Source organism: Dendrobates tinctorius, unplaced genomic scaffold, assembly GCF_039654945.1.
Source record: "Dendrobates tinctorius isolate UK_male_01 unplaced genomic scaffold, ASM3965494v1 ptg000060l, whole genome shotgun sequence".
In the NCBI taxonomy this organism is placed as follows: domain Eukaryota; kingdom Metazoa; phylum Chordata; class Amphibia; order Anura; family Dendrobatidae; genus Dendrobates; species Dendrobates tinctorius.
Window position 1 is genome coordinate 66,860,563 of NW_027361728.1, and position 12,710 is coordinate 66,873,272.

Sequence of the window (12,710 nt, forward strand, 5' to 3'; positions counted from 1 at the left end):
TAAAGGATGCATTCACAGGCTTTGTGATCATTACTTTCTGCAGTTATTTTTTTTGCTTATGTTTGACAGGATTATGGTTTTGAACACCAGCCAAATCTATGAAGCATGAGATTTTTAATAGCAAAGACCTGACTGCCCACCCATAGTTTGCCTGGTCAGGCTAGGCATACAGGCTGTGACATTTTAATTATTTTTTGACATTTGGAAGATTTTGTAAGCTTCAGTGAGTATCCTTCTCAAACCAGTTTTTAAACCAAAAGTTAAATAAACTCATGAGCCAATTTTGAAAATTTATAGCTTTCATTTGCCAAAGTTTTTTTCTTGGCTGTAAAGTGCTGCTGATCTGTGAGGTCAGTGTCCCAAGACCCCTACTCATCCCTCAAATTGCTGATTCGAAGTGCACAGCTTCTACTTGGGAACACACAGCCCAGTATACAGGCTAAGTAGTAAGTCTATGGTCCATACACCACTCTTATAGCATGTAGTATGTATCTATAGTGTATTGTATACCAAGAGAATCAGCAAGTAGTTATGAAGTTTAAAGCTATGTGTGCACGTTGCGTATTTGCTTACAGAAATTTCTGAAAGGTTTCTACATCTCTTGGCATGAAAAACGCACGTTTTTGTCACGTTTTTGGTGCGCATGCATTTTTTAATGCGTTTTTGCATGCATTTTTGTATAGCGATGAATTCTTTTTTTTGAGCTACCGTATTTTTCGGATTATAAGACGCACCCCAAATTTTGAGGAGAAAAATAGGATTTTTTTTTTTTTAATAAAATGATGGTGCTTATAATCCATGTGTCTTATTGCTTACTAGGGGTGGTGGCTGTGGTGAAGCGGGGTCCCAGGGTTGCTGCTGAGGAGGTAAGAGTAGAGCATTGCTGCAGGCCGCAGGCTGGGATGAGGGGGTGTTCTGATGTGCGGCGCACCGCTGTGGGTGTCCGTTGCTGCTGCGCTGTGTCTGGTGCTGCCACTGCCCTGTGTCCGCTGCTGCCGCTGCCCTGTTTGCGCTGCTGCCGCTGCCCTATGTCCGCTGCTGCCGCTGCCCTGCCCTGTGTCTGGCGGTGCTGCAGGGGCTCTGCCGACATTTTGTGAAAGGCCAAAGCCCCCAGCAGTTCCATGGTTTCCTCCTTTGTGGTGGACTATGGGAAAATGGCCACAGGGGGGCGGTGCAAGCGCAGATGGAGATCTCGGCACCAAGATCTTAGGAGACGAGATCTCAGTGCTGAAATCTAATCTCCCGAGATCTTGGTGCCGAGATCTCCATCTGTGCATGTGACTCCCCGTGGCGGCTATTTTCCAGGAGTCCACCGCACAGGAGGAAACCATGGAACTGCCGGGGGCTCAGGAGGTAATCGCTCCCACAGTGTATCACTGAGCTGCCGTGAGAAAGTGAGAGCACCGGAGCTGATGAACTGACTGTTCTACACGTGAGATCGCCGTGGGACACTCAAGATTACGTGGACTACGGCAGACAGGTGAGTAGTTGGTGGTTTATTATTTTTGATTATTTCTAGGAGACATGGGCATCAGGGATTGGGCATTAGGAGAGTATAATGGCGTGACGGATTGCACAGGGGAAGGGGTGTCAACTTCGCTCACCTCGTGGGAGGAGACAGAAGGACCCAGCAGGGATCGGCTCTCTGGCACCACCACTTGTCTCAGGTCAGTCAGGTAACTGCACTGAGGGCAAATAGTCGCCGGAAAGACTTCCCTTATAGGTACGAGTTATTGAGGCATTCCCAGTGAGGGGGATATATATCACCAGAGCAGACTAGGGATATATATATATATATATATATATATATATATACAGTGTGTGTATATATATATATATATATATACATATATATATATATATATATATACCTCCCAGCCATCACTGTCAGGGCTCCTCACTAACACAGTACCGCTTGCTGCCACCAGTTCCTCGTTCAAAATAAGCCCCATACGACAGCAGACTTATATCAGGTCAGAAACCAACCAGGGTAGCGTACAATAACCAAAGGAGCGTGAGGACATGGGGATTCGTGTAAAGAGATAAAAGAACAGCCCAAGATTAATTTTATATTTAATCGCCAAAAAGGCGCACTAGAAATATACAGGTATATATTTACAAGAACAATATACTGGTTTACAGTCAAGACTGTAGTACAAGTATAGGGTATAGATAGGTTGCAATTACCAAGTTATGTAGCATGTGATCACAGGGAGGCGCTGATGGATCACAGGTCCAAATCTTAGTTACATGTTTTTCTTTGGCTGTGTCAGCTAACGGATCCTCCTGCCAGTAGAAAAACAAAGTCCATATCTCCTAGGCTGCTCCCCCCCACATTCTGTTCCCACCCCTGGGCTTGTGTAGCCTCTCTCCTCCCATATCTGAGAATATAATTTTCTTTCCAGAACTTTGGAGGCTCATAACTTTCCGCCCGAAGCTTTGATTGGAATGGCAGAGTGCCACTGGATTCTGCTGGATTTTATCTGCGCATAGAGACTAAGTATGCCTCCTGTAGGTCATTCCTGGTAGCTATGCTTTATAACTCAATAACACAGAGTGCTACAGGTGGCTGCAGGGCACGAGCATGTGGGGGAAGGAATACCAATTCCGGTTATGTGCTCAGCTAGTCTCAGAGATATTGTATTCTGTTATTATAGGTAATTTTCCAGATTCAATACCTCAGAGCCTTGCTGTGATCTGTAGTGCCTGAGTTACACAAAAGGAATTTAGTTTGGCTGTGCCAGCACTAGAACTCACACCCTTGTGCCAATTGGTGGTCACCTAGTTTCAAAGTGCTTGTTCCTGGAGTTTTTAATTAAAGAAAAACACTGCATTACTTTTTATGGCCTTGGGGAATGCATTCCAAGGGCGGGGGGCTGAGTGGTCTAAAGCAAGTATTTTTGAGCCAAACTTTATCTTGATGGGGAATTCCATCAGAAATCAAAATTATATCATTTTCCAATATCTCACAAATGGGTTTTTATTTTTATTTGAATGTGTATGTAATTATTTAACTTTTTTTTTTCAACTGTGAGCACAGGTGCCGGCAGATGAGACTACATCTCCAATCAGCAGCACCTGCTGTCACTGTTATCAGTGACAACAGACGTAGCCCGATGGGAGCAGTAGTCTCATCAGCCCATGCCTGCTAAGTTTTTAACCGCGTGCCACAACTGCGGATGACAGTCACAGCTGCGGCATCATGCTGACATCTGTCAGCATGACCCTGCAGCGCTATGATTGACAATACTGGCAGTAGTGTTACCGTGGGTCACAGTTGCAGGGTCATGCTGACATCTGACAGCATGACCCTGCAGCACTCTGACCGACTGTCTTACCGGCGGTAGCGTTACCACTGATAAGAACCACCAAGTGGGTGTTTCCCACGCTGTCACATAGATGAAAGCATGGGAAACATCATAGGAAGCTGGTAAAACAAAACAAAAACTCAGCAAATCCACAAATATTTTTACACCTGCGTTTTTTGCTGCAAATTTGACAGACTCAATTGACATGCTGCAGAAAAAAACGCACTGCAAATACTTAAGGAAATTTACTGATTCAGGATTGTCATTGAATTAGCTTGCATAAGGATTTCATAGCGTTTTTGGCCCAATTCTGCATGGAGAAAATGCGGCGAAAATGCATTAAAAAATGCACTGTGTTCACATAGCCTAAAGGAAATTATACATTTACATTTTTAACATCAGTAAAAAACAATCTGAAAATACTGACATGCATTTGTATTCAGCACTCTGAGTCAATAGTTTGGAAGATCACCTTTCATTACAATTACTGCTGCAACTCTTTTGGAGTATGTCTATCAGCTTTGCACATCTAGAGGCTGAAGTTTTTGCACATTCTTTGCAAACTAGCTCTAGCTCAGCCAAATTGGATGGAGAGCTTCAGTAAAGCAATTTTCCAGTCTTGCTACAGATTCTCAATATTTTTAGGTCTGCACTGTAACTGGGTGATGCAAACACATGGTTTGCTGTCATCTATTCCATTATAGCTCTCACAGTATGCTTAGGATCGTTGTCCTGCTGGATGGTAAACTTATGCTCTAGTATCAAGACTTTTGCTGCCTCTAATAGATTTTTCTCCACGATTGACCTGTATTTGCTCCATCCATCTCCCGATCAACTCTGACCAGCTTCCCTGTCCCTGCTAGAGAAAAGCATCCCCAATGCTGCCACCACCATGTTTGACGGTGGGGATAGTGTTTTCAGGGTGATGTACAGTGTTAGTTTTCTGCCACAAGTACTGTTTTGCATTTTGACCAAAAAGTTCTACTTTGGTCTCATCTGAGCCCCTTCTTCACACATGCTCTCCTACATGGCATGTGGAAGAAGGTGCTCTAGTCAGATGGTACCAAAGAAGAACCTTTTGGGCTAAATGTAAAGTGCTATGTAAGGTGAAAAATTAACACTGCATATCACCCTGAAAACACCACAGCACAGGGAATTGAGGATGGTAAGGTAAAGCACAGACTCTGATAGGGGCTACGCTAATTGTCTAGGTAACTGGCCACTCTGAAACTTTCTAGAGTATTGAGAGGATTATTAATAACTAGATGAAGAGCCCAGCGTTGTTCGGGCATAGTAGCTAACTGGGTTAGTCTTAACAAATTATAATGATTATATTGCACATAAAAACATTTCACATCATATATTCAACACTACAGATTTGCAACACAAATTAACTAAATGATTACTCAAGTATTGATAGTATTTTATTTTCAACTCATTAAAGAGCCTGTTGATAAACAACATATTTGGTTTTTCCTTTCGGTGCAAAGATGAACAGATTTTTGGCAGTTCCTACTCTTGAACAGGCCACGTAAAGCTGACCATGAGAAAAGCATGGAGATTGCAAATCAATCACTACTACTTTCAAGGACTGTCCCTGAGCATTGTTAATGGACATTGCAAATGCCAGTTGAACTGGAAACTGAAGGTGTTTAAAATCAAAAGGCAAATCAGATGGAATGAGTGGAATTCTTGGAATGAAAATGTCCTCTTCTTTGGCACATCCTGTTGCTGAGCTGTGTATCTAATCCTATCCTGTGTGATGCCATCTGCTGAGCTGTGTATCTAATCCTATCCTGTGTGATACAGTCTGCTGAGCCATCTATCTAATCCTATCCTGTGTGATACAGTCTGTTGAGCCGTGTATCTAATCCTATCCTGTGTGATACTGTCTGCTGAGCCGTGTATCTAATCATATCCTGTGTGATACAGTCTGATGAGCCGTGTATCTAATCCGATCCTGTGTGATACAGTCTGCTGAGCCGTGTATCTAATCCTATCCTGTGTGATACAGTCTGCTGAGCCGTGTATCTAATCCTATCCTGTGTGATACAGTCTGCTGAGCCGTGTATCTAATCCTATCCTGTGTGATACTGTCTGCTGAGCCGTATATCTAATCCTATCCTGTGTGATATAGTCTTCTGAGCTGTGTATCTAATCCTATCCTGTGTGATACTGTGTGCTGAGCCATGTATCTAATCTTATCCTGTGTGATACAGTCTGCTGAGCCGTGTATCTAATTCTATCCTGTCTGATAGTCTGCTGAGCCGTGCATCTAATCCTATCCTGTGTGCTACTGTCTGCTGAGCCGTGTATCTAATCTTCTCCTGTCTGATACAGTTTACTGAGCCATCTGAAGTATCCCGGGGAACAGGGTGAGCTACGGCGCCCCCTAGTGTTAGGGACAGGGAAGGAGCCCCTGGTCCCGGGCCACCCGACAGCTGTGTCATGACACATTCACTTTGTAGACGTGACAGCAGATGTTTCTGAATTTCCGGCAGTAGCAGTCTGTAACCACTCTGTGCCAACGAAGAACGGTGTCGTGCACAACAGGCAAGGAAGTTGCAATTACACGCCTGTTAGTAAATGGGAACTTTTTTTTTTTTTTTATGAAGTCCCGGATACCCCCATTAAAGATGACACATTTGCATTTTATTTTAGGCATAAAAATATATGTATTGACATCTACATTTTAAAAATTACAAAAAGGAAAATGGGCTAATAATAATAATTATAAAAATAATTTTGTTCCTATAGCGCCAACATACTGTATTCCGCAGCACTTTACATTTTAGATGGGACTTGTACAGACAATAAAATACATTACAGATTAAGAATACATAAATCATCAGATACAGGAGGAGTGAGGACCCTGCTCACAAGCTTACAATCTATGAGGAAATAGGGGCCGTTCTGCACTAAATTTGCAGAATGGGCAAAACAAAAATTGGAACAGGACCCTCAGTTTACACAGAACGTTATGTTCAGTGATGAGGCAAACTTTTTTGGGTGGGCCATTTATATGGATTCATCAAAATAAAATGGGAATGGTGATAGTTTTATTGCATAGGGTGTCTTGCACTGAAATCTGCTGCAATGACCCGGGTACTGTGTTCATCAGACATCAACACAATTTCTATCCGCTCCTCACGTGTTAACCTCTGCAACATGTCAATGGCTGTAAACAAAGAGAAACTTGTAAATAACTCATGAAAGAATAAAGTTACATTAAAACCAAGCACACCATTTTTTTCTTGTGAAATTCTCAATAAGTGTGATGTGTCACATGATCCTCTTCACATTGGAAAAAATAAAATTGGATCCAAAATGGCTGACTTCAAAATGGCCGCCATGGTCACCACCCATCTTGAAAAGTTTTCCCACTCCCATATATTAATGTGCCACAAACGGGAAGTTGATATCGCCAACCATTCCCATTTTATTTAGGTATATCCATATACATGATCTACCCTGTATAAGACCGCACAGCTCAAAGTGCATGTCAAACCAATTGAGAATCATGAGGTCAAAGAAACTTGCCAAGGAGCTCAGAGACAGAATTGTGGCAAAACACACATCTGGCCAAGGTTACAAAAGAATTTATGCAGTACTCAAGGTTCCTAAGAGCACAGTGGCCTCCATAATCCTTAAATGGAAGAAGTTTGGAACCACCAGGTCTTCCTAGACCTGGCCGTCCAGCCAAACTGAGCAGTCATGGGAGAAGAGTCTAGGTGAGAGAGGTAAAGAAGAACCCCAAGATCACTGTGACTGAGTGCCACAGATGCAGTAGGAAGATGGGAGAAAGTTCCACAAAGTCAACTCTCACTGCAGCCCTCCACCAGTTGGTTCTTTATTGCAGAGTGCCCCAACGGAAGCCTCTCCTCAGTACCAGACATATGAAAGCCTGCATAGAGTTTGCTATAAAACACATGAAGGACTCCAAGACTATGAGAAATAATATTATCTGGTCTGATGAGACGAAGATAGAACTTTTTGGTGATAGTTCTAAGCGGTATGTGTGGAGAAAACCAGGCACTGCTCATCACCACCCAATACAATCCCAACAGTGAAACATGATGGTGGCCGCATCATGCTATGGGGATGTTTTTCAGCTGCAGGGACAGGATGACTGGTTGCAATTAAAGGAAACATGAAGGTGGCCAAGTACAGAGATATCCTGGATAGAGTTGAGCGATACTGTCCGATACTTCAAAGTATCGGATCGGAATGGATCGGCCGATCTTAAAAAAAGTATCGGTATCGCCGATTCCGATACCGGAAGTCCCATTCAAGTCTATGGGACTTCCGGTATCGGAATAAGAAAAACCCTGTTTTTGCCTTGTACAGCCTCTCTGGGGTCTGTACGGGCCTTTCGGGGGGCTGTGCCGGCCTGCCAGGGGGTCTGTGCAGGCTCCGGTGGTCTGTGCCGGCCTGCCGGGGGGCTGTGCCGGCCTGCCGGTGGTCTGTGCAGGCTCCGGTGGGCTGTGCCGGCCTGCCGGGGGGCTGTGCCGGCCTGCCGGTGGTCTGTGCAGGCTTCGGGGGTCTGTGCAGGCATCGTCCGATGGGACTACAAGTCCCATCGGGCGATGCCTGCTACCATGACAGTGATTGACACATTAGCCAATGATGGGACAGTAGTAGTCCCATCATCCGGCTAATGTGTTGAATGTAAAAAAAAAAAAAAAAAAAAATTACATGCTACATACATACAACATGCATACTACATACATGCTACATTCATACTACATACTACATACATGCTACATTCATACTACATGCAACATACATTCTACATATATACTACATGCATGCAACATGCATACTACATATATACTACATGCAACATACATACTACATATATACTACATGCATGCAACATGCATACTACATATATACTACATGCTACATACATACTACATATATGCTACATACATACTACATATATACTACATGCATGCTACATACATACTGCATGCTACATACATACTACATGCTACATACATACTACATATATGCTACATACATACTACATATATACTACATGCATGCTACATACATACTGCATGCTACATACATACTACATGCTACATACATACCACATATATACTACATACATACTACATGCATGCTACATGCTACATACATACCACATACATGCTACATACATACTACATACATACTACATGCATGCTACATGCATGCTACATGCTACATACATACTACATATATACTACATGCATGCTACATACATACTACATACATACTACATGCATGCTACATACATACTACATGCTACATACATACCACATACATACTACATATATACTACATGCATGCTACATACATACTGCATGCTACATGCATGCTACATACATACTACATACATACTACATGCTACATACATACCACATATATACTACATACATACTACATACAATACATTCATACAATACATACATAGACATACAGTACATATAACATAGAGTAACATACTTACCAATACTTGTCACATTGTTCCCCGAAGCCATTGTCTTTTACGGAATAAATATTAACATAACAAACCACAAAAATACTCACCCACGATCCGAAGCAGTCCACGAGTGTGTCCCACGACGATCTTGGGTAGAGAACTGCAGCATCAGCTGATGCTGCCGTTCTCTACGGGCTGCAGGAATCCAATGACGGAAGGTAGGTATCCTTCCGCACTGTATTCCTCCGCCACTTAAAAAAAAAAAGTCCCTAGTCTCACTTTATGCCATTGCTGTGTGGGAATTTCCCACGCAGCAATGGCATAAAGTGAGACTAGGGACTTTTTTTTTTTAAGTGGCGGAGGAATACAGTGCGGAAGGATACCTACCTTCCGTCATTGGATTCCTGCAGCCCGTAGAGAACGGCAGCATCAGCTGATGCTGCAGTTCTCTACCCAAGATCGTCGTGGGACACACTCGTGGACTGCTTCGGATCGTGGGTGAGTATTTTTGTGGTTTGTTATGTTAATATTTATTCCGTAAAAGACAATGGCTTCGGGGAACAATGTGACAAGTATTGGTAAGTATGTTACTCTATGTTATATGTACTGTATGTCTATGTATGTATTGTATGAATGTATTGTATGTAGTATGTATGTAGTATATATGTGGTATGTATGTAGCATGTAGTATGTATGTAGCATGCATGTAGTATATATGTGTTATGTATGTAGCATGCATGTAGTATGTATGTAGTATGTATGTAGTATGTATGTAGTGTGTATGTAGCATGCATGTAGTATGTATGTAGTATATATGTGGTATGTATGTAGTATGTATGTAGCATGCAGTATGTATGTAGCATGTATGTAGTATGTATGTAGTATGTATGTAGTATATATGTAGTATGTATGTAGCATGTAGTATGTATGTAGCATGCATGTAGTATATATGTAGTATGTATGTAGCATGTAGTATGTATGTAGCATGCATGTAGTATATATGTAGTATGTATGTAGCATGTAGTATGTATGTAGCATGCATGTAGTATGTATGTAGTATGTATGTAGTATATTTTTTTTTTTTTTTTTTTAACATTTAACACATTAGCCGGATGATGGGACTACTACTGTCCCATCATTGGCTAATGTGTCAATCACTGTCATGGTAGCAGGCATCGCCAGATGGGACTTATAGTCCCATCGGACGATGCTTGCACAGACCCCCGGACATCAGCACAGCCCCCCGGCAGGCCGGCACAGCCCCCCGGCAAGCCGGTACAGACCCCCACAGGGTGCACAGACCACCGGCAGGCCGGCACAGCCCCCCGGCAGGCCGGTACAGACCCCCACAGGGTGCACAGACCACCGGCAGGCCGGCACAGCCCCCCGGCAGGCCGGTACAGACCCTGGGCAGTCCACACAGCCCCCCGGCAGGCCGGCAGAGACCCCCGGAAGGCCCGAAATGACGGCGCATCATGATGCGCACACACCGCGCATCATGATGACGTCATTTCGGCTGTCAATCAACTTTGAACTTCCGATTCCGATGCCGACTTCCGATATTGAAAAAATATCGGAAGTCGGTATCGGAATTCCGATACAGCAAGTATCGGCCGATACCCGATACTTGCGGTATCGGAATGCTCAACACTAATCCTGGATGAAAACCTCTTCCAGAGTGCTCTGGACCTCAGACTTGGCCGAAGGTTCACCTTCCAACAAGACAATGACCCTAAGCACACAGCTAAAATAACAAAGGAGTGGCTTCAGAACAACGGTGTGACCATTCTTGGCTGGCCCAGCCAGAGCCCTGACCTAAACCCAATTGAGCATCTCTGGAGAGACCTAAAAATGGCTGTCCACTAACGTTCACCATCCAACTTGATGGAACTGGAGAGGATCTGCAAGGAAAAATGGCAGAGGATCCCCAAATACAGGTGTGAAAAACTTGTTGCATCATTCCCAAGAAGACTCATGGCTGTACTAGCTCAAAAGGGTGCTTCTACTCAATATTGAGCAAAGGGTCTGAATACTTATGACCATGTTATATTTAAGTTTTTCTTTTTTAATAAAAATAAATAAGCAAAAATTTATACATTTCTGTTTTTTTCAGTCAAGATGGGTTGAAGAGTGTACATTAATGAGAAAAAAAATAACTTTTTTGAATTTACCAAATGGCTGCAATGAAACAAAGAGTGAAAAATTTAAAGGGGTCTGAATACTTTCCGTACCCACTGTAGAATCATTACAAACAGAGAGATATATTTCAAGTGTTTATTTCTGTTAATGTTGATGAATATGGCTAACAGCCAATGAAAACCCAAAAATAATTTTCTCAGTGAATTAGAATACTTTATAACACCAGCTTGAAAAATTATTTTAAAATCTGAAATGTTGGCCTACTGAAATGCTTGTTCAGTAAATGCACTCAGTACTTTGTCTGGCTCCTTTTGCATAAATTACTGCATTAATGTGGTGTGGCATGGAGGCGATCAGCCTGTGGCACTGCTGAGGTGTTTTGGAAGCCCAGGTTGCTTTGATAGCAGCCTTCCGCCTGTCTGCATTGTTGAGTCTGGTGTCACTCATCTTCTTCTTGACAATATCCCATAGATTCTCTATGGGGTTAAGGTCAGGCAAGTTTTCTGGCCAATCAAGCATAGTGATACTGTTGTTTTTAAATCAGGTATTGGTACTTTTGGCAGTGTGGACAGGTGCCAAGTCCTGCAGAAGAATGACATTTCCATCTCCAAAAAGCTTTGTTGGCAGAGGGAAACGTGAAGTGCTCTAAAATTTCATGGTTAACGGCTGCGCTAAATTTGGTCTTGATAAAACACAGTGGACCTACACCAGCAGATGACATGGTTCCCCAAACCATCACTGATTGTGGAAACTTTACATTAGACCTCAAGCAGCTTGGGTTGGATGCCTCTCCAATCTTCCTCCAGACTCTGGGACCTTGATTTCCAAATGAAATGCAAAATTTACTTTGTTCTGAAAACAACACCTTAGACCACTGAGTAACAGTCCAGTTCTTTTTCTCCTTGGCCCAGGTAAGATGCTCCTGGCCTTGTCTATTGGTCATGAGTGGCTTGATATAAGGAATGCGACACTTGTAGCCCATGTCCTGGATACGTCTGTGTGTGGTGGCTCTTGAAGCAATGACTCCAGCAGCAGTCCACTCCTTGTGAATCTCCCCCAAATTTTTGAACAGTCTTTTCAAGGCTGTGGTTATCCTGGTTGCTTGTGCACCTTTTTCTACCACACTTTTTCTTTCCACTCATCTTTCCATTAATATGCTTGGATACAGCACTCTGAATAGCCAACTTCTTTAGCATTGACCATTTGTGGCTTACCCTACTTGTAGAGTGTGTCAATGACTGCCTTCTGGAAATCTGTCAAGTCAGCAGTCTTCCCCATGATAGTGGTGCCTATTGAAACAGACTAAGGGACCTTTTCAAATGCTTAGGTAGCCTTTGCAGGTGTTTTTTGTTAATTATTCTAATTTACTGAGATAATGACTTTTAGGTTTTCATTGGCTGTAAGCCATAATCATCAACATTAACAGAAATAAACACTTGAAATAGATCACTCTGTTTAAAATGACTGTCAAAATTCCTCTACTCAGAGTATCTGGGACTCATTGATGGACAGCTCTGTCATCCTATCCTGTGCTGGGGCGTGCTGAGCTGTCAGTGCTTTGATTTACAGCTTGGTTGACCTATATGAGACTGGAAGGTGCAGAGATTTCCACAGGTGCTCCCTGTTCTGGGTAATTGCCCTGCTATTTGGGTGAGCTGTCTGGCCCAGATCACTGCCAGACAACAGCTTGTTCTAAGTTTGTGTTCCCCTGGTGTGTGTTCACCTGTTCCGTATGCTGTAAGTTCTGATCTACTGCTGCTGACCTTTGGACCCTTGTTCACAGAATCATAGAA

The 12,710-nt window shown here is 42.9% G+C and overlaps 1 protein-coding gene across 1 annotated transcript in view; it reads left to right on the plus strand.

Moving 5' to 3' along the window:
* Positions 1 to 12,710, plus strand: part of GPR149 (G protein-coupled receptor 149) — a 168,492-nt gene that overhangs the window by 62,814 nt on the left and 92,968 nt on the right. The window lies entirely within an intron of this gene.